The 24,763-nt window shown below is 36.4% G+C and overlaps 1 protein-coding gene and 1 long non-coding RNA gene across 8 annotated transcripts in view; both read left to right on the forward strand.

The window, feature by feature from the left end:
• The window catches only part of pkmyt1 (protein kinase, membrane associated tyrosine/threonine 1), a 115,565-nt gene that overhangs the window by 22,901 nt on the left and 67,901 nt on the right, over window positions 1–24,763 (forward strand). The window lies entirely within an intron of this gene.
• On the forward strand, window positions 4,440–7,613 carry LOC309485884. The gene is made up of 2 exons (XR_014201303.1): window positions 4,440–5,638; window positions 6,722–7,613. It is a non-coding gene; the product is annotated as an uncharacterized lncRNA (long non-coding RNA).

Genomic DNA, 24,763 nt, shown 5'->3' on the forward strand with positions numbered 1-24,763 from the left:
GTAAAGGCAATATGCGCAAGGGGCGTCAACCATTCAACAGCATCATGCATATGTAGTGGTTCACACCTCAGGAGACAATGGGGCCCGCATACCTAATGAGCCATTCATTCAGGTGTGTCACCTATAGCCACAAGAAAGAATGCAAGAGCAATATATATACAGTATATATATATATATATATATATATATATTCTACCAAATTGGTTCACAGTTGGAAGCATGTCAATTTTTTTTTTTTTTTACAAATTTTGCTTGCAAATTGTATAATATCCAAGGAAAACATGTCTATTCATTGTGCAGTTAATTCTCATACTGTATTTTCAGTTTTGGAATATGTATCCTCTCCCCAAATTTGTCAATAATAAAACACAATAAAAATTATTTAAAGAAAATGCTTATATTTACCTTTTAAAATTTGTTTACATCTACCTTGTAAATATATATTTTTTTATTAAAAAGGTTACAATTACAACAACAATTGAAGTGTAATCTTTCTTTGTAAAAACTAAAGTATACATTTTATCATACATATTTCAAACTTCGAATATAGCCTACATTGACAAAACATACTATATTTAACATATTAGCAAAAATTGGCAAACAAAAGCTTATTTGAGGTGGCAGATATTTTACAGTAAAAATGTGTAATCTATCCAAAACTAATCAACGAAATGTTGTCTTTCATATGTCTGTAACATAGGTCTTTCGTTTTTATTATAAGGAATATAAATGTTAATTTGCAGTTTAATAAGTTGCTTATACAAATACATTTTATTTCAACATATTTCAATCGATTTTACTCAGTATAGCTAAATAGTTTGCTAAAAGCAGATCATTTATTCACACACAGAAACGCAATTCAAATTTAAACCGTCTTTTTGCGAGTTGTGGTAAACAGCGCATCTCTGCGTTCATTCATTCACACAGAAACGCGATTTACTTGAGAATGAAAAAAAAAACTTACTACATTATTCCATCCGTTGCTCCTCGAAATACCAGCACTTCTGAGGTAAGTTTTCCATTATTATTATTCCTCACAGCGCTGCGAGACAGTGTAGACAACTACACTTATCTGAATAAACTTGATGTGTTTTCTCGAGCTGATATGTGGGCGTTCACAGTTTGTATGGGATCGTCTCAGTCATTTGCGTTTGAATAGCGCGCGCTCTCCGTGGGCGGGGCCGATTATAACGTAATGAGATGAGATGAGCTCGACTGGAATCGCTCTCTTTTAATACAGATTTCACAAGATTAGAATATTTGTTTTTTATATAAATTACTTCATTTAAAAGAAGAAAATTCAAGCTTCATGCCTGTGTGTCTGTATGCCTGTTTGACTGAGTATTCGCTCAGTTATTGTTCATTTTCGGACGCGTTTCAGAATGGACTTCACTGGCAGAGAGAAGGCAGAACTCGCTTCGTGTTTATTTTTCTTTATTTGGCAAAAAGCACAACACTTTGTTTTTATTGTGAGTATACACAAAAATAATACACATTTAACAGAATCGATTGATGTATGAAACTCCTATGGAAAATCAAAGTCAACAGAGTATTTATGAGTTTCTTTTACATTGACAAAAAAAAAGCGAGCTGGTATCGCCGGCGATACCGTAGACCTCAGGGGGTTAATACCACTAACAAGGCTCAAAATAGCCTCACACTAACACGGTAGCATAATGAGGGTCCATACATGCAAACCGAAGCATTGAGAACTTTGTAAGTGTACAGACAGTTTAATAAGAATATACTTTATAAAGACAGTACATTACGCGTTTACATGCAGGATCCATTTTGGAAAACAGTCTCGACTAATCGAGTCACGAACGCCGTGCTACGTTAGATTTCACTATGCGTAATTCCTATCGACCAGCTCACTTAGCGCGGCGTTCGTTGCTCGACTAGTCGAGACTGTTTTCCAAGATGGATCCTGCATGTAAACGCGTAATGTACTGTCTTTATAAAGTATCTTCTTATTAAATTGTCTGTACACTTACAAAGTTCTCAATGCTTCGGTTTGCATGTATGGACCCTCATTATGCTACCGTGTTAGTGTGAGACTATTTTGAGCCTTGTTAGTGGTATTAACTAGCGATTTACTTTTACTTACTCTGTGCCCCGTATACTATTGTTATGAGCTAATCTGTTTTTAAAGATAAAACCAGAGGTGTCAAAAGTATTCACATTCATTACTCAAGTAGAAGTATAGATACTAGGGTTTAAAAAGACTTCTGTAGAAGTTGAAGTATCAACTCAAGCTTTTTACTCAAGTAAAAGTATAAAAGTTCTGGTTTCAAAACTACTTAAAGTATAAAAGTAAAAGTAATGTAAGGAAAAAAATGCCATTAAGGACAAAAGCTTAGGCCGCGCCACAGGGGCCTATAGTGCACTACCCCCCTCCTCAAAAAAACACATTTCTCTAAAGGCCATATTTGACTATAATTATATTAAAATGTTGATGTTGAAAAATTTGGGATGATGCACTAGGCTACCTGTTTCAGCCGTATATATGCCCATAGAAAATTAATTTTCGAAATAAATAAGCTAAATAAGCGGAGGAATCAGGAAATTAATAGGATAATGTATTAAGGTTTTTAGTCTATATTGACCTTAACAATACGTAAATTAATTAATTCTGTAATGTTACAAATAACTAATAAAGACATGGTGGCAGTTTAACAGAGACTTAACTTTACTCCACTCATAGTGCAATGCAATAGTGCAATACTGTCTTGTTCCTTGCTTTTTGAAGAAGCCAAACACACTGCATCTTTCATTAAAGGGATATAGTTCACCCAAAAATGAAAATCATTTACTCACCCTCAAACTGTTTCAATCCTGTATGAATTTCTTTCTTCTGATGAACACAAAAGAATATATTTTGAAGAATTTCGATAACCAGACAGTGGATGGACCCCATTGACTTCCATAGTAGGAAAAAAAAAATACTATGGAAGTCAGTGGCTACCATCAACTGTCTGGTTATCGACATTCTTCAAAATATCTTCTTATGTGTTCAGCAGAAGAAAGAAACTGGTTTGAAACAACTCGAGAGTGAGTAAATGATGACAGAATTTTCATTTTTAACTAAGTGAACTAATCATTTAACAGAAATGAACTGTTGGCATATGTTTCACATCAATACTGTCCAGTTTGTCCTGTTGGACACGACACACAGCAATACTGTCGTGTCACTTGTGACCTCTGAGCCATGTTTTCAGTTTCCTAAGAGCACTGAAACTTCTTTCAGTCCAGCTGATGAGACTGGGATGATTTGATCAACAGGCCTCTCATTTCAACAAGACCAGTCTTCAACAGACCAAGCAATGTTATTTTTTCATGTTTTATGGGGACTTTCCATAGAATGATTTTTATACTGTACAAACAAACTGTGTATTCTACCCCCCTATAGACTAACCTTACCTATTACAGAAAACTGTCTGCATTTTTACATTTTCAAAAAACAAAAGTCTGATTTATAAGCTGTTTTCGGAAAAAAAAGAAAGAACAAAAAAAGGACAAGGATTTCGAATATTGACATCTTTGTGGGGATATTTTGACCCTATAATGTAGAGTTGCACACACACACACACACACACACACACACACACTCTCTCTCTCTCTCTCTCTCTCTCTCTCTCTCTCTCTCTCTCTCGCTCACACACACACAACACTCACACTCTCTCTCTCGCTCACTCGCTCACACACACACACACACACACACACACACACACACACACACACACACACACACACACACACACACACACACACACACACACACTCTCTCTCTCGCTCACTCGCTCACACACACACACACACACACTAACGATTATGTTAGTGTTATGTTACGATTGTCATTATATTGTAAAAACGTCTGTCCCCAAATCAATATTTGCCGCGATTTGCCCCGTATTCTTGAGCACAGAACTGTTGATTTCTCCCTCGCTTACCGCATCTAGGTTTCCTTAGGACTCGGAGGAGTTTTGGCGCTTCGCACAACCAAATGTGACTACAGCCTCTCACAAGTTAGAAAGAAAACACAAAGCCAATCAGTTTAGCGATGTGTGCTCAGGAGGCGGGACTCCAGTGGCGGGAATTTTTTTTTTTTAACGACGACAAGACGGAATGAAAACAAGCCGAAATGAACTAGGAGTAACGAGGCTATTTTTAAAATGTAAGGAGTAGAAAGTACAGATAATTGCGTGAAAATGTAAGGAGTAGAAGTAAAAAGTCATCTGAAAAATAATTACTCCAGTAAAGTATAGATACCCAAAATTTCTACTTAAGTAATGTAACGAAGTATTTGTACTTCGTTACTTGACACCTCTGGATAAAACACTTTATATTCGATTATCATGAAAACGCATCTCGGAACGATCGACTCGGTAACCATGTGTTAATTACCCCTAGGTTCATTTTTCACTGGATTTGTCCTTTAACAGTAAACACGGGTCTAAATAGTATAATATTCACCATATATCTAGCAACAGTTCAACTGCAATGTGAAGTTTATGCAACAATACCATAAACTAATAAGTAAGAATTTCTTACCTTACATCTTTCTTGTCTTCAAATCGCGTTCTTCTTCTTCTGAGTTAAATCCAATGTAAGCTCAGACGTGTCTTCCAAACTCGACGAAAAGCAGAGACTTGTGAAGTTTTTTGGTGTTTTGTTTCTGAGGTAACGAGGGCGTTCGCGTCCCATGTGGACGATTTGCATGTGAATCACTTTTGCGCGAGTGGGCGTGGTCGAATTAAAAGTAATTAGCAAGCGTTTGAGATACTGGACATCCTGTTGGTTTTATACAAATTACTTAAACAGAGAATATTTGTTTTCAGTTTGAATCCGATCACTTAAAAGTACACACTTAAAATGAGTATAAAGGTATATGGCTCATAAATGTGTGACAAGTATTCGCTGAGTTTTGTTTCAGTTTATAGACGTGCTCAAGAAAAAAAAGTTCACCGCGACGGAGAGGCAGAATGCACACCCTGTTTATTTTCTTTATTTTACAAAAGCACAATGTTTTGATTTGATTGTAAGTGGACACATACAAAAGTAGAAATATCACAGATTATTTTTTTTATATTTCTTTTTTCTGTATAACCATAAATGACGGAGTAATTTAAGTTTATTGTACTACAATGTGAAGAAAATCCAGCAAAACGCGGGGGCGCGTTTGCCGACCTCAGAGGGTTAAGCAGGGGAACCTTCCGTGCCATGCATGATTTCAAACCATGACGTCTTAGTGTATTACCAACAGTAACCTTGGAAACGGTGGTCCCAGCTCTTTTCAGGTCATTGACCAGCTCCTCCCGTGTAGTTCTGGGCTGATTTCTCACCTTTCTTAGGATCATTGAGACCCCACGAGGTGAGATCTTGCATGGAGCCCCAGTCCGAGGGAGATTGACAGTCATGTTTAGCTTCTTCCATTTTCTAATGATTGCTCCAACAGTGGACCTTTTTTCACCAAGCTGCTTGGCAATTTCCCCGTAGCCCTTTCCAGCCTTGTGGAGGTGTACAATTTTGTCTCTAGTGTCTTTGGACAGCTCTTTGGTCTTGGCCATGTTAGTAGTTGGATTCTTACTGATTTTATGGGGTGGACAGGTGTCTTTATGCAGCTAACGACCTCAAACAGGTGTAGGGGTGTAAATCGGAGCCTACATGACGATTCGATTCGATACGATACCGATTTCTTAAGCCATCGATTCGATTATTTTCGATACTTCAGAATTCCCCGCGATACGATTCGATTCGATACGATTCAATAGGCTACTACATTTTTACATGATTAAGTTTCAAATAAATCAACAAAAATAATATCTCATTTGCCTTTTATTGAGAATACAGAATACAATTGCATGTCACAAAGAAATTGTTTTTCCACCTCCACGAATGAATGTTGTTCATTATGTCTCCTTGTTGAGGTAAATTGTAGTTTTCCTTGCTTTACCCTGGTCTTAAAGTAAAAAAAGATGACTGAAAAATAGTAGAATTAAATTAAATACATTTATGGTGAGATTACTACAATTTATTTAATTAAACGCATTATGGTGAAATTACTACATTTTCATGCCAATCTGTGTTCATTTTGACCACGAAACATGCGCTGTCACTTTAATTCAGCGCGTGCAGCACTGCAGAAATAGACTCGGTGTGGAAACGATCTCTGCACTGCTGTATACGCACCGCAACTGGAACGGATAAACGGACCGCAACCGCGTGCAGTGTGAAAGCTCTGACCTGTTAACATGGGTACTGAAAAAAAAACGCACTGCAAACGGAGTATGTGTGAAACGGGCGCAATCAGACAAACGGCAACATCTCTTACCACTGCTCCATCTGTTTTCCTGAAGCCAAAATACATCCACACCCATGACTTGACGCCGACTGGAGTGTGTAACATTTCACTGTCATTGCCAGCTCGCTCTGAGGGATCCATCGCTCTTGAAAGTCAGACTCAACAATGTGTGTGAACATAGATAGACTGTGAAACATAAGTAACGCGTGTGAAGCGGTGTGAAGTAGAAGACAATAATGAGGTTAGCGCCACCCGCAGCTTAGTAGGTTGTACGCATTTTTCGGAGCAGATGCTGAAAATAGACAGGCGGCAAAATAAACACATGAATCGATACTCTTGCGGACGCATCGATGCATCGAATCGTCGGCTGTATAATCGATGCATCGATACGAATCGATTAATATTTACACCCCTAAACAGGTGCATCTAATTTAGGATAATAAATGGACTGGAGGTGGACATTTTAAAGGCAGACTAACAGGTCTTTGAGGGTCAGAATTCTAGCTGATAGACAGGTGTTCAAATACTTATTTGCAGCTGTATCATAGAAATAAATAGTTAAAAAATCATATATTGTGATTTCTGTTTTTTTTATTTTTTTTAGATTATGTCTCTCATAGTGGACATGCACCTACAATGACAATTTCAGACCCCTCCATGATTTCCAAGTGGGAGAACTTGCAAAATAGCAGGGTGTTCAAATACTTATTTTCCTCACTGTGTATATATATATATATATATATATATATATATATATATATATATATATATATATTAGAGGTGGGCATAGATTAATTTTTTTTAATCTAGATTAATTTTGAAATTAATCTAGATTAATCTAGATTAAAATGGCTCATTTGAATTCTGCCGAAGTTCATTCAGAATATGTGTGCTACCCAAATAATGACTATAAAAGTAAGTCTTTGAGAACGGGTTTCTCAAGCCAGGTGGCGCATTAGACCAGGGGCTCATCTCCTGTTTCCAAAATGCATCACAAACTGCTTGAGAAAGCTGTTCTACTCATAGACTGTAAAAAGTTACTACTGTACTGTTACCGTCCGTAGGCAACATTAGGTAGGCCTATGTTATTATCAACTACTATAGGCTATCAATTAGGGATGGGCGATATGGCCTAAAATCTATATTGTGATATACATTGCAGCCTCTTGCGATAACGATATTATAATAAAACCATTTCAGAACAGGTTACACAGACCCTGCTAAACAACTGCTAAATGTTTTTTTTTTTTTTTTTTTTTTTTTTTTTAAGGGTGTATGTAGTTTTGAGAACATATATTGTGCAAAACTGTAAGTATACAACATAATTTTGCAGATAAATAAAATGTAAGTACACTAGCTGCAGAGACTTAAGTAGGTCTAATGTTTATTATGGCTTGGAGCTTATGAAACCCCAAATTTAAAATTAGAATATTGTCTAACTGATGTCTTTTCAGTTAAAAAGAAACACAACAACGATTCTTAAAATCGAGATTATGTGCTACACCACTAAGATATATTGGAATGGGAATAATACGCGCGCGCTGGTATTCAGTGATATCATGTTTCGTTTTGAATTTGAGGTGGTAGAACGGATTAGTCGTGTGTTAACTTACCGAACTGTTACCCCACACACTCTGTATATAGTTTGCTGCTGCTCGTCTGACGGCTTAAACCCGAACCAAGTCCAAATAATGGATGTTGCACCGATCTTTTTCACCAGCTTTCACTTTCAGCCGTGTTTACTTAAGATGACGACGAATATGCGTTGCAGCCGGGTTTACCTCGCGGCCGCGGGTAGATTGCGTCATCATAGCTTGTGTAGTAGGCCCAACCCAACTTGGAGAATAGATTAACGGCGATATTTTTTTTATCGCGCGATAAGAGTCTCGCGTTAACGCAGCACGTTAACGCCGATAACGGCCCACCACTAATATATATATATATTATATATATATACATACATACATACATGCATACATACATGCATACATTTTTATAAAGATTACAAGTGTGTCCTGGATTCACACTATGAATAAGGATAATGCTCATTGGGTTAAATGGTGAGATTGACAAGTGCTGAAAAACTGTGCTGTTGAATTTACGCCTCCAGCCTAGTTCAACGATTGTGTAGACTGCTCTGTACCTAACCTCTGTCATTAAGAAACATCCAGAAATTTCCCAAATATATATAAACACCCCTCAGCAATCTCTGATATATTAAGTGAATCCCAATAAAATCCCAGTGCATAAACTTTCAGTTATGTCCATGGTTCACGTCAACACAGGCTGAACACTTGCGTGTAGGCTAGAATAAAGTTGTGCTGCAGCTACAGTGGATATTTTAATTATTAGCATGCTTTTCATCCATTCAATGGTGAAACGAAACTCTTCACTCAAGGAAGATATTTTTCCACCTCCACATAGGCTGTTCCACATAGGTCAATTTCTCATGACTCATTTGAGTCATTTGGCCAATCACAGTCAAGATAACGGCAACGTCTTCTTTGAAAAGCCCCTGGCTGCAGCTTTCCCGCGGATGAATTCAAGTTAGTGAACATGTTTAACATTAACGTTATAATGGAAAGTAAGCTTGTCGGCTACTCAGCTAACGTAAGATCAGCAAATTGTGTTGTTAGCCTGCAATGTTAGTTCAATGTGAAGGATTTTGGCAAGGCTATCTCATTCCACTGCATTACAGTGTTAATTTCGTTGACAAATAATTTTCGTTATTATTTTCATCAACGACATTTTTCACAGACGAAACCGAGACGATAAAGGAAATTATAAAAACTAGTTTTGATTGGCAAAAACTATGACGAAAATCTATTGACATTTTCGTCAACGAATAAAAACTAGACGAAAATGTTAGATAGTGACGATTTGGGAAGCCATCTATTCAGAACTGATAGTAGATGCGCACATTTGTACTGTAACGTGCTGATGTACCCAGCGGGACACGAGTTGGCATGCGCTGCATGTCTCATGTCTCATCTTTCTGTGCGCACACACACACCCGACCCGAAGCGTGCAGCCATAGACACCTATACAGCTCGCGAGTACTGAATTGAGCTTTGTTTCGTGTCTGAATGGACAAATACACACAACATTATGTCTAAATGTGCGTTTTGGAGAGTATTGTTGTGGCAATTTAATTCACTAAACAATCATCTTTGGCGTAAGAGACAGTCTGGAATCAAATGATCATTAAAAAGTAATTTATTCTTGCAAGAAGGCCCAGTTGCCACACAGAAGTCACAAGTACAGTCTGTGGAACAAGTGCGACCAGGAGAGAGAGGCAGGCCAGTCTTTATACTGTGTTATTGTTATCTTCCAAGGTTCTTTAAACTCCATAGATGGATAAGGCACCACCAGTGATCCTATTATACACTGAACTTTAGTTTAGCTTAACTTGCAGCCTGCAAGTCCTAAATTGGACAGCCCTTTGACCTTAGGGGTCAGGGCTTCAGCCTTCAAAGCTCTCCCCCTCTTCTCCTGCTTCGCAGGCGTTTCACATCATCATTATATCACATGGTCAGCAGCACACATAGAAGTCAATCCTGTGTATGTTAATGAAAATCAAAGTAAGTAATGAAAATCAAAAATCTCCCATTACACTCCTCCCTTTTTATCATTCATTGATAATTTTTTCATCAAAACACTCACACAGTATAAATAATAATGAAACGTACCAAGTTTAAGTCTTACATCACCCTTATAGTTCTCATTTCTGAATTTCATATAACTGATCATACCCTTAAACTTAGTAGGCAAAAAGATTAAAATTAAAACTAGTTGGACAAAAGATTAAAATGAAATAAGCTCAGGCTATTTTCCCAAGGAAAGGCCCTTAATTTTACAGCAAGCAGATAAAGGTTTATTCTGAAACCGGGCTAGACGAACGAGCCCTGTCATTGCATTCCCCAACACTATAGGTCGGACCCTCAGTCATTACAGTATAAACAAGAAAAAGTTGGATTAATATTTAGTAGGAAAACAAAACATGCTATAAAAACACAGATAAAGTAGATAGGAAAATCCCTCATGTTCAAACCCTGTCCTTGTATGCCATCTCGTAACACGGATGGCTACTGCTTTTAACCCTCTTTACATATCATCGTTCCATAAAATAAAACACCAGAAAAATTAAACAAAAATGAAATAAGAAAATAAAAACATAAAGAGAAACATAAAGAAAACATTTGCACCAATCAAATCATTAGATCCATATCAATACTAAGCCCTAGTTTGATTTAATCAAATAAAATCAATTTATTCTGCTAAACTTAAACCATTAGTTGGTCCACATCCTCCTCCAGGTGTGTTGATCATCTCGTTAGCCCCATGGACATTCCGTCTTCACCAATATGACACTTTGCGTGCCGTTGCAATGGGCTTTCCCTCGCTGGCAAGGGAGGTACGTTACTAGCACGTCCTTGATCCCTCATTGCCCTCCGCGTCGGCGCGTGGGGTTGCTGAGGTTGGTTGGTGTAGTCTAAGGTGAGAGGCGTGGACCCAGGTGTCACCCTCTCCAACCACTTTCCGATCCTTACAAGATTTTCCCTTAGATCCTGACCGCACCTCCACTGGAATGAACCATTTCCTGCCTGCTGTCACCTGTGAATGCAGACCCTAGCTATTTTGTTATTGACCATGTGTCTAGCCGGTCATCCCTTTTGGTGTGACCTGTGGAATCAACAGCCTGAAACATATTGTCACCAGATAATTTTGCTCACTGAATAGCATTCAGGGTCCTTGTTTTACCTGAAAAACACTCAACCCATTTTGCTCATGTCAACAAAACAATATTTCTACATTTGGAACAGAATCAGTTCTGTTCGACACAATCCATCCTGACATTCTGCCCTGTATCAAAAGTCTGCATGCTCTGTAAAGAAAAACAAATGTCGAGGTTACTGTCAGATAGTAAAGTGCGTAGTTTCTTTTGTCTGCGGTGCTGCCGCGGCCTTCGCTGCCGCATCTGCCCTGGCGTTCCCTGTTGAAACAGTCCCTGTTATTAGCACACACATACAACACTTTTGTTAGGGAGAAGAATGACTTTTTGCAGGGTTTTTTCCCCCAGACATCTTTCTCTGCCTCTGAAACAAAACATTACATTCTTCACTCCAAGCCACAATCTCATCTTCTTATCGAAGTATTTGAAGGACAGCGGCCCTCAGTTTCACCGCAGATCCTGCCTTTCAGGCCTGTTGTTTGGTCTCTTAAGTCAGTCATCAACAAACATTTTCCAATGTCAAAGTCATCAATTGTTTCTATCAGGTCAGGTCGTGGTGTACAGACTTGGTCAGTATCAGTCAAACAACATTCTCCTTCTTTGTTCAGTTCACAATATTCATAAATGTGAAGGGCTCTCTGGATAAGTTGATATTGCCTTCGCCAATGTGTCACTTTTGTTGTTGCCATCAAATCTGTACCATTTTCTCAACTCATAATGAATGACGATCTGCAACTTCACAATTCAGATTTACATAAATACTTAAACTGATCCAGAAAGTAATTCAAATCAACACCATCAATGTCAAAATAATTACTGCCAGACAGAGCTTGATGACTAATCACCTTAAAGCTTGCCCCGTGTTCTGTATTGTCTTTTCATCAGATTTTTTGGCTTCTTTAAAATTTGTCATTTGCCTTAACCCATCTGTCATGATAAAACTCATTCCAGATGTTAATGACACAATATACACACTATTCAGACGGAATAGATCCCCTAAACAAACACATACCAAACATGAATTAACACTCATAAAACATACAATGCTGTCACCGCCAAACAAACACACACGCATACCTGACTATGAACCGCTCATATTCTCATATTCATATCTTTTGGTGTTTACTCTAAACATATTAAAATTTTTAAATAAGATTTTAAACTTCTCATTTTCCTGTAGCTTTGATCTAATTTTACATTGTCTCTTAACCAGTTTCAAAGCACGTCTGTTCATTATTTTCATTTTCTCTTAGAAAAGTCAGCTGGGTTGTTTTTGTTCATTATCATTATTTTGCTTCAGCTTGCTTTATCAGGCCGATAACAGAAAGACAGACAGAGTACCCTTCCTCCACTCAGCAGTCTCTCTCACTATAAACAAATAATCTTTTCAACAGCCCCCTAAGACTGTAACTAAATAAATCATAGTCTAGAACCCTTAATAGTTCACAAATTTTAAAATACAAATGTTTAACTCAAATTAGTACCATTACAACAATCTAAAATACATTATGCTATGAGCATTTCTAAGGTTATCTTTAGTTTAAATACTCAATTTACCTAACCTTTGTTATCCAGAAATTTCTCTTAACTCATCACAAGCTGTCTTCATCTTTAGCCACCAACATGTCTAATGACCTTCAGGAGTTAAAACTATCTTACAGACATATTATTTCAATATCAACACTTCTATAGTTTTTCCCTTGCCCATAAGGCAACCAGCATCATGTTCCTGACATAAATTAAGTTTTGTTACTGTCTCCACAACAAATAATGACAGTCCCCCCCTGGTCTCAGCTGGCTCTTGAAAGCCCATTCCCATTAGCTCTTAATCTATAATTTTCTTCTCTTCAGGGTGTTGTCCCCTGGCATAGTTGCAGACACTTGTCATAATGAAAAACAAGCCATACAATGAATGCGGTTTTCTGGTGAGTGGTATTAGAGGGACTCACATTTTCTGGGTCAGACTGCCGTAACCTCACAGCTCATCTGGCCTCTCAATGATCTGCTGATGCTGGTGGCCACTCAGTCAATCAGCGCCACTCTCATTCCCATCTTCACTTAAAACATCTCCATCAGGAGATGCCCAGTGTTTGTGACTTCCCCTGTCTTAGGTTGACCTTTGGCCAAAGGATCTTACCCGTCTTTGGGGTAATCACTTCGTACACACTTGGTTACCGCTCTTTCCCATCACGAAATCAGTTTTCCCCAACAGACTCAGCTGTTTTCTGGAGCTTAGGAAAGGCACATTCAAGAGTCACCAGAGCACTCTGGACTGCCTAATAGTGTTAACACAGGGAGACAGGTTAATAACAACAGTATTTAATCACAAAAATCTGTTAAATCTGTCCGAATCAGCAAAATCTCAGTGAATTTTAATCACATCCGTCTATTCAGTGTACTGTTACATCTGTAGCCGGAACCATTAGCCCTGTTTCATGGTGGAGGCTAAAATGAGACAAAGAAGTTACTGGTCCTGAATTAAACTAGTCAAAAACGTCCCTTCTATCATTTAAGACTTCTTTAAGGTCATTCAGTTTTACTTTTAAAACATTTACAAACTTCCCTTTAAATGTATGAAATGCCTGTAGCATGATTTCTTTTAACATCTCCATATCTGTGGTTTTCAACTAAAACACTGTGCCTTACTATAAATAGCTTATTATCATTTATGACACTGGCTCAGATAACAGCTTTTAGCTGACATTGAATGAGAGAGAGACCCTGAAGCATTTAGGACTGGTACACTGCACTAGAGCCCGACCGATAAAGGATTTTTAAGGCCGATACTGATACAAATATTTGGTGATTTAAAAATCCGATATTCCGATATATCGGTCGATTATATATATATTTTTTTAAAATCCAGAAACGCGTAACAAAACATGAACAGATTTCCCTAACATTAGTTATTTGTCGTTATTTAAGAGTCCTCAGCCTTACTAAAATAATATGATAATGCAGTTAAAAAATAAACTTGTTTGTTTTATTGTCACAACAGAACAGAATATATTAAAGTTCTGATAAATATAATGTATAAAAATACAAACTTAAGATATGAAACTTAAAGTCCTTTGAACAAAAAAAAAGTCAACTATTATTATTAATATTGACAGTAATAAATCAATTATGTAATTGTGTGTGTGTGTAGAACTGATAAGATTGTAAATGTGTACCTTGAAATGCAATGTAAGTCGCTTTTGATAAAAGCGTCTGCCAAATGTCAATGTTATAAGCTACCTTATAATTACAATGTCAACTTGCTTATCCCTTTACCTGCACTCTTAATTCTATCCATCTATTCCATCAAGCTACAACAAACCATTTTCAATCATCATTTGCTGCCTGCCTTCTAAAATCTACTACTTAGTGATGCACTAAATACATTATGTGACTCGTTAATGCTGCGGCTAAACGAAGTCAGCAACGCACACTTGGATTTCACACACGTGTAAAAGAAAAGCTAACTTTTATGCACAGGCTATGTTTGATACTTTTTCTCTATGTCTAAATGTTCACTCCTCGCGTGCCTAACTTACATTTTACAATGCAGAGACTAGAACTACAGATATGCTAGTTATAAATACAGTAATCATTACTTTATTTAGGCAGAATAAGTTTGTTGTGATTTGAAAACTAATCAGAAATCACTGGAAACAGCGTTGAAAACAAACATGATAAAAGCGGCCGTTTGCTGGCATTTTTGTTGTTTACTTGAATATTTAAAACCCAAGCATCGATGTTTTACCACAGGTTTACAATAAAAAGTGATACATTGATCATAATGAATTAATTTATGTCAAAATTGCACATTAGTCACTCAGAAATAAATTACCGTTAGGTCTATTTCACAAAAGAAAGAGGACACACTTACTTCTTCAGTCGCGTCTGGTAACTTACTGTTTATCTGGTAGTTACAGGACATATTTGCATCACATTTAGAAAGAATGATAATTTCTACAAATATATGCCACCAAAAATACGACCTGAGGAGCTTTAGCACTCTCTCGACTCCAATACAGATATTTTCAGTCAGAGAAACAGAGGAAGCTCCCGAAAAAAAAGTTGCTTTATTTTATGATAGTCCGGTATAAAGAGACGAGACGTAGGCTACTGACAGATAAAATAAAAACATGACTGTGATAGCCTTTATGATTGGTCTGATTTCTTCAAGCGTTCACTATGTTTTTACACTATGCGTATCTTCAAGCGTTTACTATGTTTACTATGGTAATGGTTAGCGCGCATAGTCTTTTGCATCACAAACACAAGGCATTCAAACATGAATGCGAGTAAAAATGTTTTAAAAGTCTTTAATGCTGACAGAATCATCCGGCGCTGCCGTCTCCCGACTCACGTGAACTCTGGACTCTGTTCGTAACCACTCCTCTAGCCCGAGCGATCTTCCTTGTATAGCGCCCTCTGGTGGACAAACTATGCAGCGCCAACACTCATAACATGGTTGAAGGGTGTTTCGTCCGCTTTTATTTTATTTTTTAAATATTCATTTATCGGCCATTATAAATGCCGATACCGATAGTTTGAAAAATGCCTAATATCGGCCGATAATATCGGCCTGCCGATATATCGGTCGGGCTCTACACTGCACTCTCATAAACTTCTAAAATCAAACTTTATCTACCATCTTTTAACTCTAGCCCAGCGTAAGGCATCTTTGCCAGAAATGACATGCATTTTCAAATAAACATAATTTTTATATTTGTCTTTTGCCCACATCAGGGAATTTAGACATTACAAATTTCCACTCAGATTGGGTCTCTGTCGCACTGGCCATTTCAGCCACAGCACACACCAGATTCAGATAAGCAAACTGTTTCAGCCAATCACAAGCTTATCTTTTTAAAGCAAAACATCAGCTCCTAGTTCTTTCATGGTCAACACCATTCCATCCACGTTCAAAACACTTAACAATCAACCTGTATTCATCAATTCACTAGCTCTTTCCTTCAAAAGGATTCCCGACCTAAATCTTTCAACCTTCTTTTAACCTTCAATCTTCTTACGACTTCCATCTATCCACTTTCCTTTAACTTTCTTTTCTACCTCACTTACTCGTACGTTCTTTTGACTTTCTTTAACACTGCGTTCACTTTTTTTTCCTGAGTGTCCATTTACAATTACGGGCTAAATGGCCCTGCTGACCACAATTAAAACCCTCTCTGTCACCTTGCCTATAGTTTGATCATTGAGCAAACGGCTCCAACTTACTGCACACCCTTGAAGCAGTGTGTCCCAATCAGGAATGTAAACAGAGCCACTGATAAGCAGTTCTCTGTATTCTTTTACAGTCCACCAGTGGCAGATTCAATCACATAGCCGAATCATAATCTTCATCATTATCATTGGCAGCATTAATTTTCTCTTCATAAAGTATAAAATTTGTACTATTTGCCATCAATTTAATTAAAACAAATCCAAATTAATGTTATCATTATTTTCTCATTTCTCAATACCTAAAATGCACAGACAGCCATTATAGCTGCCTCCTCTTCAACTCTTGTTACGAAAATTCTCTAGACATCATTATTTTACCAATAAAATATATAATTGTTCCCCATTCTGCTTAATAAAACCTTTTTTCATTCCTCATCTTTATATCACTTAATTTGACTTGCATGCATTTTGCCCATACTTTTCTTCATTGCACAGTATACCGGTGTGCAGTATTTACTATTAGATGTCCCCATAATGGCTGTTATTTTCCTTCTTTCACTATTGCCTGTGGATTTTACTTCAGCGAGCTTACTCTGACTTTCACCCGAAATCAGGAAAGGTTGGAATTAATTTCTCTGCTTACTCTCAATTGACTCCCTGGAAGTGTTCCAGTGATCAATTATTTCAGCTCCTATTAATCTCACAATAACGAGTACTCGGCTTCGGTCTGGACAATCTCTTGACCTACCCTAGGTCTCAATTTCCGTGCCCTTTTTAAAAGCCTTCTTTTCCTCGTACCACAGCTCTAGTTTCAGTTCTCAAATACAGCCACTATGGTTCACCCACAAAATTATTTTCAAAATCCCCAAATGAAAAATAAATTTGCTGTCTCTTACCCAAGATTTTCTGTTGCCACCTGGGTTCTTTCTGAATCCAGTGGAGTTCCTCCTGGCCCTGATAGCAGTTGGCTCTTCTCTCTCAATTCTGCGAGGTAAGACTAAAGCCTGGTGCTTCAGGATGATCAGTCGTCAATCCGCTTTATTCAGGGCCAGAAGAAACTGCCATGGAATCCCAACTTCTGACACCAATTGTTGTGGCAATTTAATTCACTAAACAATCATCTTTGGCGTAAGAGACAGTCTGGAATCAAATGATCATTAAAAAGTAATTTATTCTTGCAAGAAGGCCCAGTTGCCACACAGAAGTCACAAGTACAGTCTGTGGAACAAGTGCGACCAGGAGAGAGAGGCAGGCCAGTCTTTATACTGTGTTATTGTTATCTTCCAAGGTTCTTTAAACTCCATAGATGGATAAGACACCACCAGTGATCCTATTATACACTGAACTTTAGTTTAGCTTAACTTGCAGCCTGCAAGTCCTAAATTGGACAGCCCTTTGACCTTAGGGGTCAGGGCTTCAGCCTTCAAAGCTCTCCCCCTCTTCTCCTGCTTCGCAGGCGTTTCACATCAATCATTATATCACATGGTCAGCAGCACACATAGAAGTCAATCCTGTGTATGTTAATGAAAATCAAAGTAAGTAATGAAAATCAAAAATCTCCCATTACAGTATTCACGTAAAATATGTCGGTTATGTCAGTTGTATCGTATGTGCATCAGTGCAATTCTGGATCCGCATGTCATTGGAAATGATCCGATGTCTTAAAGTGACAGTGGGTAATAAAGCTAATGCGGTCTGTGTCCTTAATATTGATCAAGCAACAAAAGAAAAAGAAAAGCATTCACTGCTCGTTAATAGCTTTAATAAGATTCATTATATTTAATTCATTTAAATATGTCTGCTTGAAAGAATAAAGAATGATGTATGCAAGTAGTTATAAAGAATGCATATATCATTAATTGAAAAGAAGACTGTGTTCTACTTTAGGAAAAGTGGTTTTATTGTTATAAAATGTCACCTTTTTCAGACCTTCTGAGTTTGCAGGTATGGTTAACCCTCTGAGGTCTGAGGGGTTTTTGGGGTCCTTGAGATGTTCTGACATGCCCTGACATTTGTGCTTTTTTCAGTTGCTTATAAACATATTAATGGCAAAAAAAAATTACACACTATTTAGCACAAACAGGGCTACCATAATATGTGAGCAACAAGAATGTACATGTCTGCATTTTTGAGAGAATAATGTTTATGCGTGGTTATTGAAAAAACTAAAAACTAAAGTTTCTGAAATAAGGCCATAAAACACATACTAAATATGTGCCAATAAGACTTTTGTCTAATAGATGTCATTGCCTAGTGTTTTTTCTTCAAAATGATGTGAAAATCATCCTGCCCTTATCATTCACATAACACAATACATTGATTTGAATTTTGCAAAGCACTTTCTGTTTGGAAAGGCAATATGCGGAGTGGGCGTCAACGATCATGCATATTTAGTGGTTCACACCTTAGGAGACAATGGGGCCTGCATACTTAATGACCCTTTCATTCAGGTGAGTCACTGAGCCACAAGAATGCAAGAGCAACAGTTGGAAGCATCTCAATTATTTTTTATTTTTCCACATAGTGTGCTTGCAATTTGGCCTATAATATCCAAGGAAAACATGTCTAGTAATTGTGCAGTTAATTCTCATACTGTATTTTCAGTTTTGGAATATTTATCCTCTCCCCAAATTTGTCACTAATAAAACACAATAAAAATTATTTAAAGAAAAGGCTTATTACCTTATTACCTTTTAATAGTTTGTTTACATCTACCTTGTAAATATATTTTTTTATTAAAAAGGTTACAATTACAACAACAATTCAAGTGTAATCTTTCTTTGTAAAAACTAAAGTATACATTTTATCATACATATTTCAAAGTTAAGGATTTGATTGATTATTTGATTACTTTATTTTTGACAAAACATACTATATTTAACATGAGCAAATATTGGCAAACAAATATTGGCTTATTTGAGTTGGCAGATATTTTACAGTAAAAATGTATAATCTATCCAAAACTAATCAACGAAATGTTGTCTTTCATATGTCTGTAACATAGGTCTTTCGTTTTTATTATAAGAAATATAAATGTTAATTTGCAGTTTAATACGTTGCTTATACAAATACATTTTATTTCAACATTTCAGTCGATTTTTACTCAGTATAGCAATACAGTTTGCTAAAACCGAAACATTCATTCACAAACAGAAACGCCTGACTGTAACGTTGTTTTTATGAAATATTAGGGCATATAAATGTTAATTTTCAGTTTACTCATCTCAGTATAGCAATACAGTTTGCTAAAACATCATCATTCATTCACACAGAGACGCAATTTAAATTTAAACTGTCTTTTTGCGAGCTGTGATAAACAGCGCGCATCTCTGCGGCTGCCGTTCATTCATTCACAGAAACGCGATTAACTTGAGAAGGAAAAAAAACTTACTACATATTCGGATCCTCTCTCCTGCAATACCCGCACTCTGAGGTAGATTTTCCGTTATTATTATTCCTCACAGCGCTGCCAGATGGTGTAAACACGTAGGCTACAATGATATGATTAAACTTGTGTTTTCTCGAGCTGATATGGGGGCGTTCACAGGTTTGCCTCAGTAATTTGCGTTTGAATAGCGCGCGCTCTCCGTGGGCGGAGTCACATTACCTTTGAATGAGCTCTAATGAGCTCGACTGGAATCGCTCTCTTTTAACACAGATTTCACAAGATGAGAATATTTTTTTTTTATATAAATTACCTCATTTTAAAGAAGAGAATTCAAGCTTCATGCCTGTGTGACTGTATGCCTGTTTGACTCAGTATTCGTTGAGTTATTGTTCATTTTCGGACGCGTTTCAGAATGGTCTTCACTGACAGAGAGAAGGCAGAACTCGCATCACGTTTATTTTTCTTTATTTGGCAAAAAGCACAACACTTTGTTTTTATTGTGAGTATACACAAAAATAATACACATTTAACAGAATCGATTGATGTATGAAACTTGCTTGTAATATCAAAGTCAACAGAGCAAAATTAATTTCTTTTGAACTGAACTGAAAAAAATCCAGCAAAACGCGTGGGCGCGTTTGTCGACCTCAGAGGGTTAAGGTAGTCTACTTGCCTCACAGACCTGAGACATATAGAAAGCTTGAAATGTGTACTTTTCAACAGAACAATTCAAAACGAAAGAAAACAGACTGCTCTCTGCTTATGTCATCCGTATGAAATGTGCATTTCTTTCAGGCGCGTTCACTACTGCGAAGATCGCGAGTCAGCATCGTCAACTTCACACGTCAAATACACAGGAATGATTATCGGCCTGTTCACATCGGCCCTATTTTGACATCGGAACGATACCGATGTGTAAAAAAATGACCATATCGCCGATATATCGTGCACCACTAGATTAGTTACACCTTTCTCAAAGAATGTGTGAACAAATTCTACAAAAAAACACACCAAAATAGATGTGATGTTATATCTCTGCAAGCCTTTAGCGTATTGAGATTATTATTTTTTTTATTTATTTTTTATTGCAGTTGAACAATCAAATAACAAAAATAATACAACTGAACATTCATAACAATGAAATGACAGTGGATGACAAAAACATAAAAATGGAAGACAATAGATACATTTTAATTATTCCTACAAAGAAAAAAAAACGTATTAATCCAATTACACTTCGCTCAACAAAGTATCATAATTTCAAAAATTTGACACTTTTTTTTGTTGTTAATTTTTTTCAACGTCTTAATTAAATAGTTAAAGTCACACAAAAAATTAGATAATTTGGGTACTTTTAGAGAAAACTTACACTTATGGATAAAATATTTTGCGAATAAAATAAATATGTTCCCAATATATTCTATTTTATGATTACAATGAGAAAAATAACAAATTACATCACCCAATACAAATTCAATATCTAATTTTAGTTTTGACAAATCCAACCAAAATTCTTTAACAAGGGAGCAATTAAAAAAAAGATGATCAATTGACTCCGTACTGCTTTTACAGAAATTACAATTCAAGTTACCATTACCAAATTTAGATGTGAGTTCGTTGGTGGGATAAATATTATGTAAAATTCTTAAGTGTAATTCTTTCATCTTGTTGGGGATACAAAATTTGTAAGGTAAAAGCCATGCTTTTTTCCAATTAATATTATCTATCAAAGAATTCCAAAAAAATTTCCCCCTCGGAGTAATTATTTTTCTTGACTGAAACACATTTCTTAATTTTATTATTACATTTTGGGTCGTAAATACTCTTATCTTCAATCATAAATTTCTGCTCACTCTTTACAATCTCTTCAAAAGATAAATGACATTTCATTAGATGAACAAGTCCATTTGGTATAGCTTTTACCATTGTAGGAAATTACTTATGAATAACAGGGAAATTATGTTTAGACATGAAATCATAATAAGAATAAACATTCCCTTGTGGATCTAACAAATCACAAAGATAATCAATACCTTTTTCATGCCAATTCTTAAGAAAAATCGACTTGTTCTTAGCAAGTATAGTTTCATTGTTCCATAGCTTAACTTTATGTGGGGAAAAATTGTGAACAAAGCAAAGTTTCCATGCCAAAAGAGCCTGTTCGTGGAATTTAGAAAGCTTTATATAATATGATATTTTTTTATAATATGATATTATAAAACCTCTCATTAAGAAACCACAATTAGATCATAATAATCTAGCAAATTATAGACCCATTTCAAATCTTCCATTTATGTCTAAAATATTAGAAAAAGTGGTGTCCGCTCAACTGGGCTCTTTCTTGCAACAAAATGATATCTATGAAAAGTTTCAGTCTGGATTCAGACCGCATCATAGCACTGAAACTGCGCTCGTCAAAATCACAAATGATTTACTTTTAGCTTCTGACCAAGGCTGTATCTCAATACTAGTTTTACTTGATCTTAGTGCTGCGTTCGATACTATAGATCACACAATACTCTTAGATCGACTACAAAATTATACTGGTGTTCAAGGACAAGCACTAAGCTGGTTCAAATCATACCTATCTGACCGCTACCATTTTGTCTATTTAAATGGAGAAAAATCGATCATAACTCCAGTAAACTATGGCCCTCTGTTATTTTCAATATATATGATGCCACTTGGAAATATTATAAGGAAACATGGAATTAGTTTCCATTGTTATGCTGATGACACTCAAATATATATTTCATCAAGGCCGGATGAAAACGCTAAATTTTCCAAATTGACAGAGTGTGTTAAAGATATAAAAGATTGGATGACGCGTAATTTTCTTTTATTAAATCCAGACAAGACAGAGGTAATACTTATCGGTTCAAAAAAACCGCCCACAAAACCTCGCACAATACAACTTTAACATCATAGGATGTCCTGTTACTTTATCCTCTACAGTAAAAGACCTGGGTGTTATACTCGATTGCAACCTGTCTTTTGAAAATCATATTTCATATGTTACAAAAACAGCCTTTTTCCACCTTAGAAACATTGCTAAGCTATGTAATATGCTATCAGTTTCTGATGCAGAAAAGTTAGTTCATGCATTCATGACCTCGAGACTGGATTACTGTAATGCCTTATTAGCTGGTTGTCCTGCATCCTCAATAAACAAGCTACAGTTAGTCCAAAAATGCCGCCGCTAGAGTTCTTACGAGATCAAGAAAATATGATCATATAACACCGATTTTATCATCACTGCATTGGTTACCTATAAAGTTCCGTATTAATTACAAGGTATTGCTACTGACTTATAAAGCCCTAAACGGCTTAGCTCCAGTCTATTTAACGGATCTTCTATCGCCCTATAATCCATCGCGCTCTTTAAGATCACTAAATTCAAGGCTTTTGGTCATACCTAGGATATCCAGAACCACCAAAGGAGGGAGAGCATTTTCACATTTGGCTCAAAAACTCTGGAATAGTCTTCCTGATACTGTTCGTTGCTCAGACTCGCTCTCCCAGTTTAAAACTAGATTAAAGTCGCATCTCTTCAGCCAGGCATTCATATAATCCCACAGTTCAAACTACAATCCGGCCTCTAGCTCATAAATGCCAGAGGAGAACTGGCCCCCGACTGAGCCTGGGTTCTCCCAAGGTTTTTTTTCTCCATTAGGTCACCTAATGGAGTTTTAGGACACCATTAGGTCACTTGATGGAGTTTTTCGGTTCCTTGCCACTGTTGCCTTTGGCTTGCTCAGTTGGGGATATTTTGGGGATATTTGGTTTAATTTTATCAATCAATAGGTTCCTCTTGAAACAAACTTTGTTGTATTATTTAAATTTAATACTGTGAAGCTGCTTTGATACAATCTGTATTGTGAAAAGTGCTATACAAATAAACTTGACTTGACTTGACTTGACTTGACTTTATAGGAAGCTTAGAAGGAGAGAAATTACAGGTGAGCAAAAACTTAAGCCCACCCACATTTTTATAGATATTATGTGGGATAAAATACCAAATAGACTCTGGCGAATTGACACAACTCTTTACCCAATTCAATTTAAAAGTATTATTAACATTAAAAAAATCAAGCATTTCAAAACCTCCCTCAGCTTTTTTTACCACATAAAACCTGTTTCTTCAGATGCTGATGTTTGTTTTTCCAAAAAAACTTAAACAATAAACTATTAATCTGTTTGCAGGTATTCTCGTGGACAAATAATGAAAAGGATGGATAAATAAAGCGAGCTAGACCTTCAGCTTTTATTAAAAGAACTCTACCAAGAAAAGATAAATCTCTTTGAAGCCAATTGTTAAATATTAATTTAGCTTTTTTAATGTTAGGAAGAAAATTCATATCTTGTCTAAGAGATATTTTCTTAGAAATATGAATACCAAGATATTTCACACTATCTTTAATGGGTATATTATTCACAGAAGTTTCAGGAGAGTCAAATAAACAAAGAATTTCACATTTAGAAATATTTAAATTTAGACCAGAAGCCTCTGAGAATGCATTAATTGTTTCAAGAGCCTTACCAACCTGATTTGTATTCTCTAAAAACAGGGTTGTATCATCCGCAAGTTGTGAAATTTTGATCTCACGATAAAAAATGGACACCCCTTTAATATCAGGATTATTGCGAACACTCAGCGAGAGTAATTCCACAACTAACACAAACAAAAAAGGAGAGATTCCACAACCTTGCCTCACTCCCCTATTGATAGGAAATCTAGTAGAGGTATCAAATTGTAAAAGAACCGAGCTATTAATATCCTTATATATCATTTTAACAAATTTGATACATTTCTCTCCAAAGCCAAACAACTCAAGTGTCAAAAATAGAAATTTGTGTTCAATGGTATCGAACGCTTTGTAGAAGTCTAGAAACAATATGATTGCATCTGAATTAATATGATGTGCATAATCTATGAGATCTAAGATTAGCCTGATATTACAGCTTATTTGTCGTTTAGGCATAAAACCTGTTTGTGTTTCATTAATTATATCAGACAAACCTGTTTTTAGTCTTTTGGCAAAGACTAATGAAATAATTTTGTAATCTAAATTTAGTAATGTGATTGGCCTCCAATTGTCAAGTGAGAGAAGATCTTTACCTAGTTTTGGTATCAGGGTGATGAGCCCTTGTTTCATAGAAGTACTTAATT

This window comes from Leuciscus leuciscus (genome assembly GCF_965113295.1).
Source record: "Leuciscus leuciscus genome assembly, chromosome: 21".
Taxonomy (NCBI): Eukaryota; Metazoa; Chordata; class Actinopteri; order Cypriniformes; family Leuciscidae; genus Leuciscus; species Leuciscus leuciscus.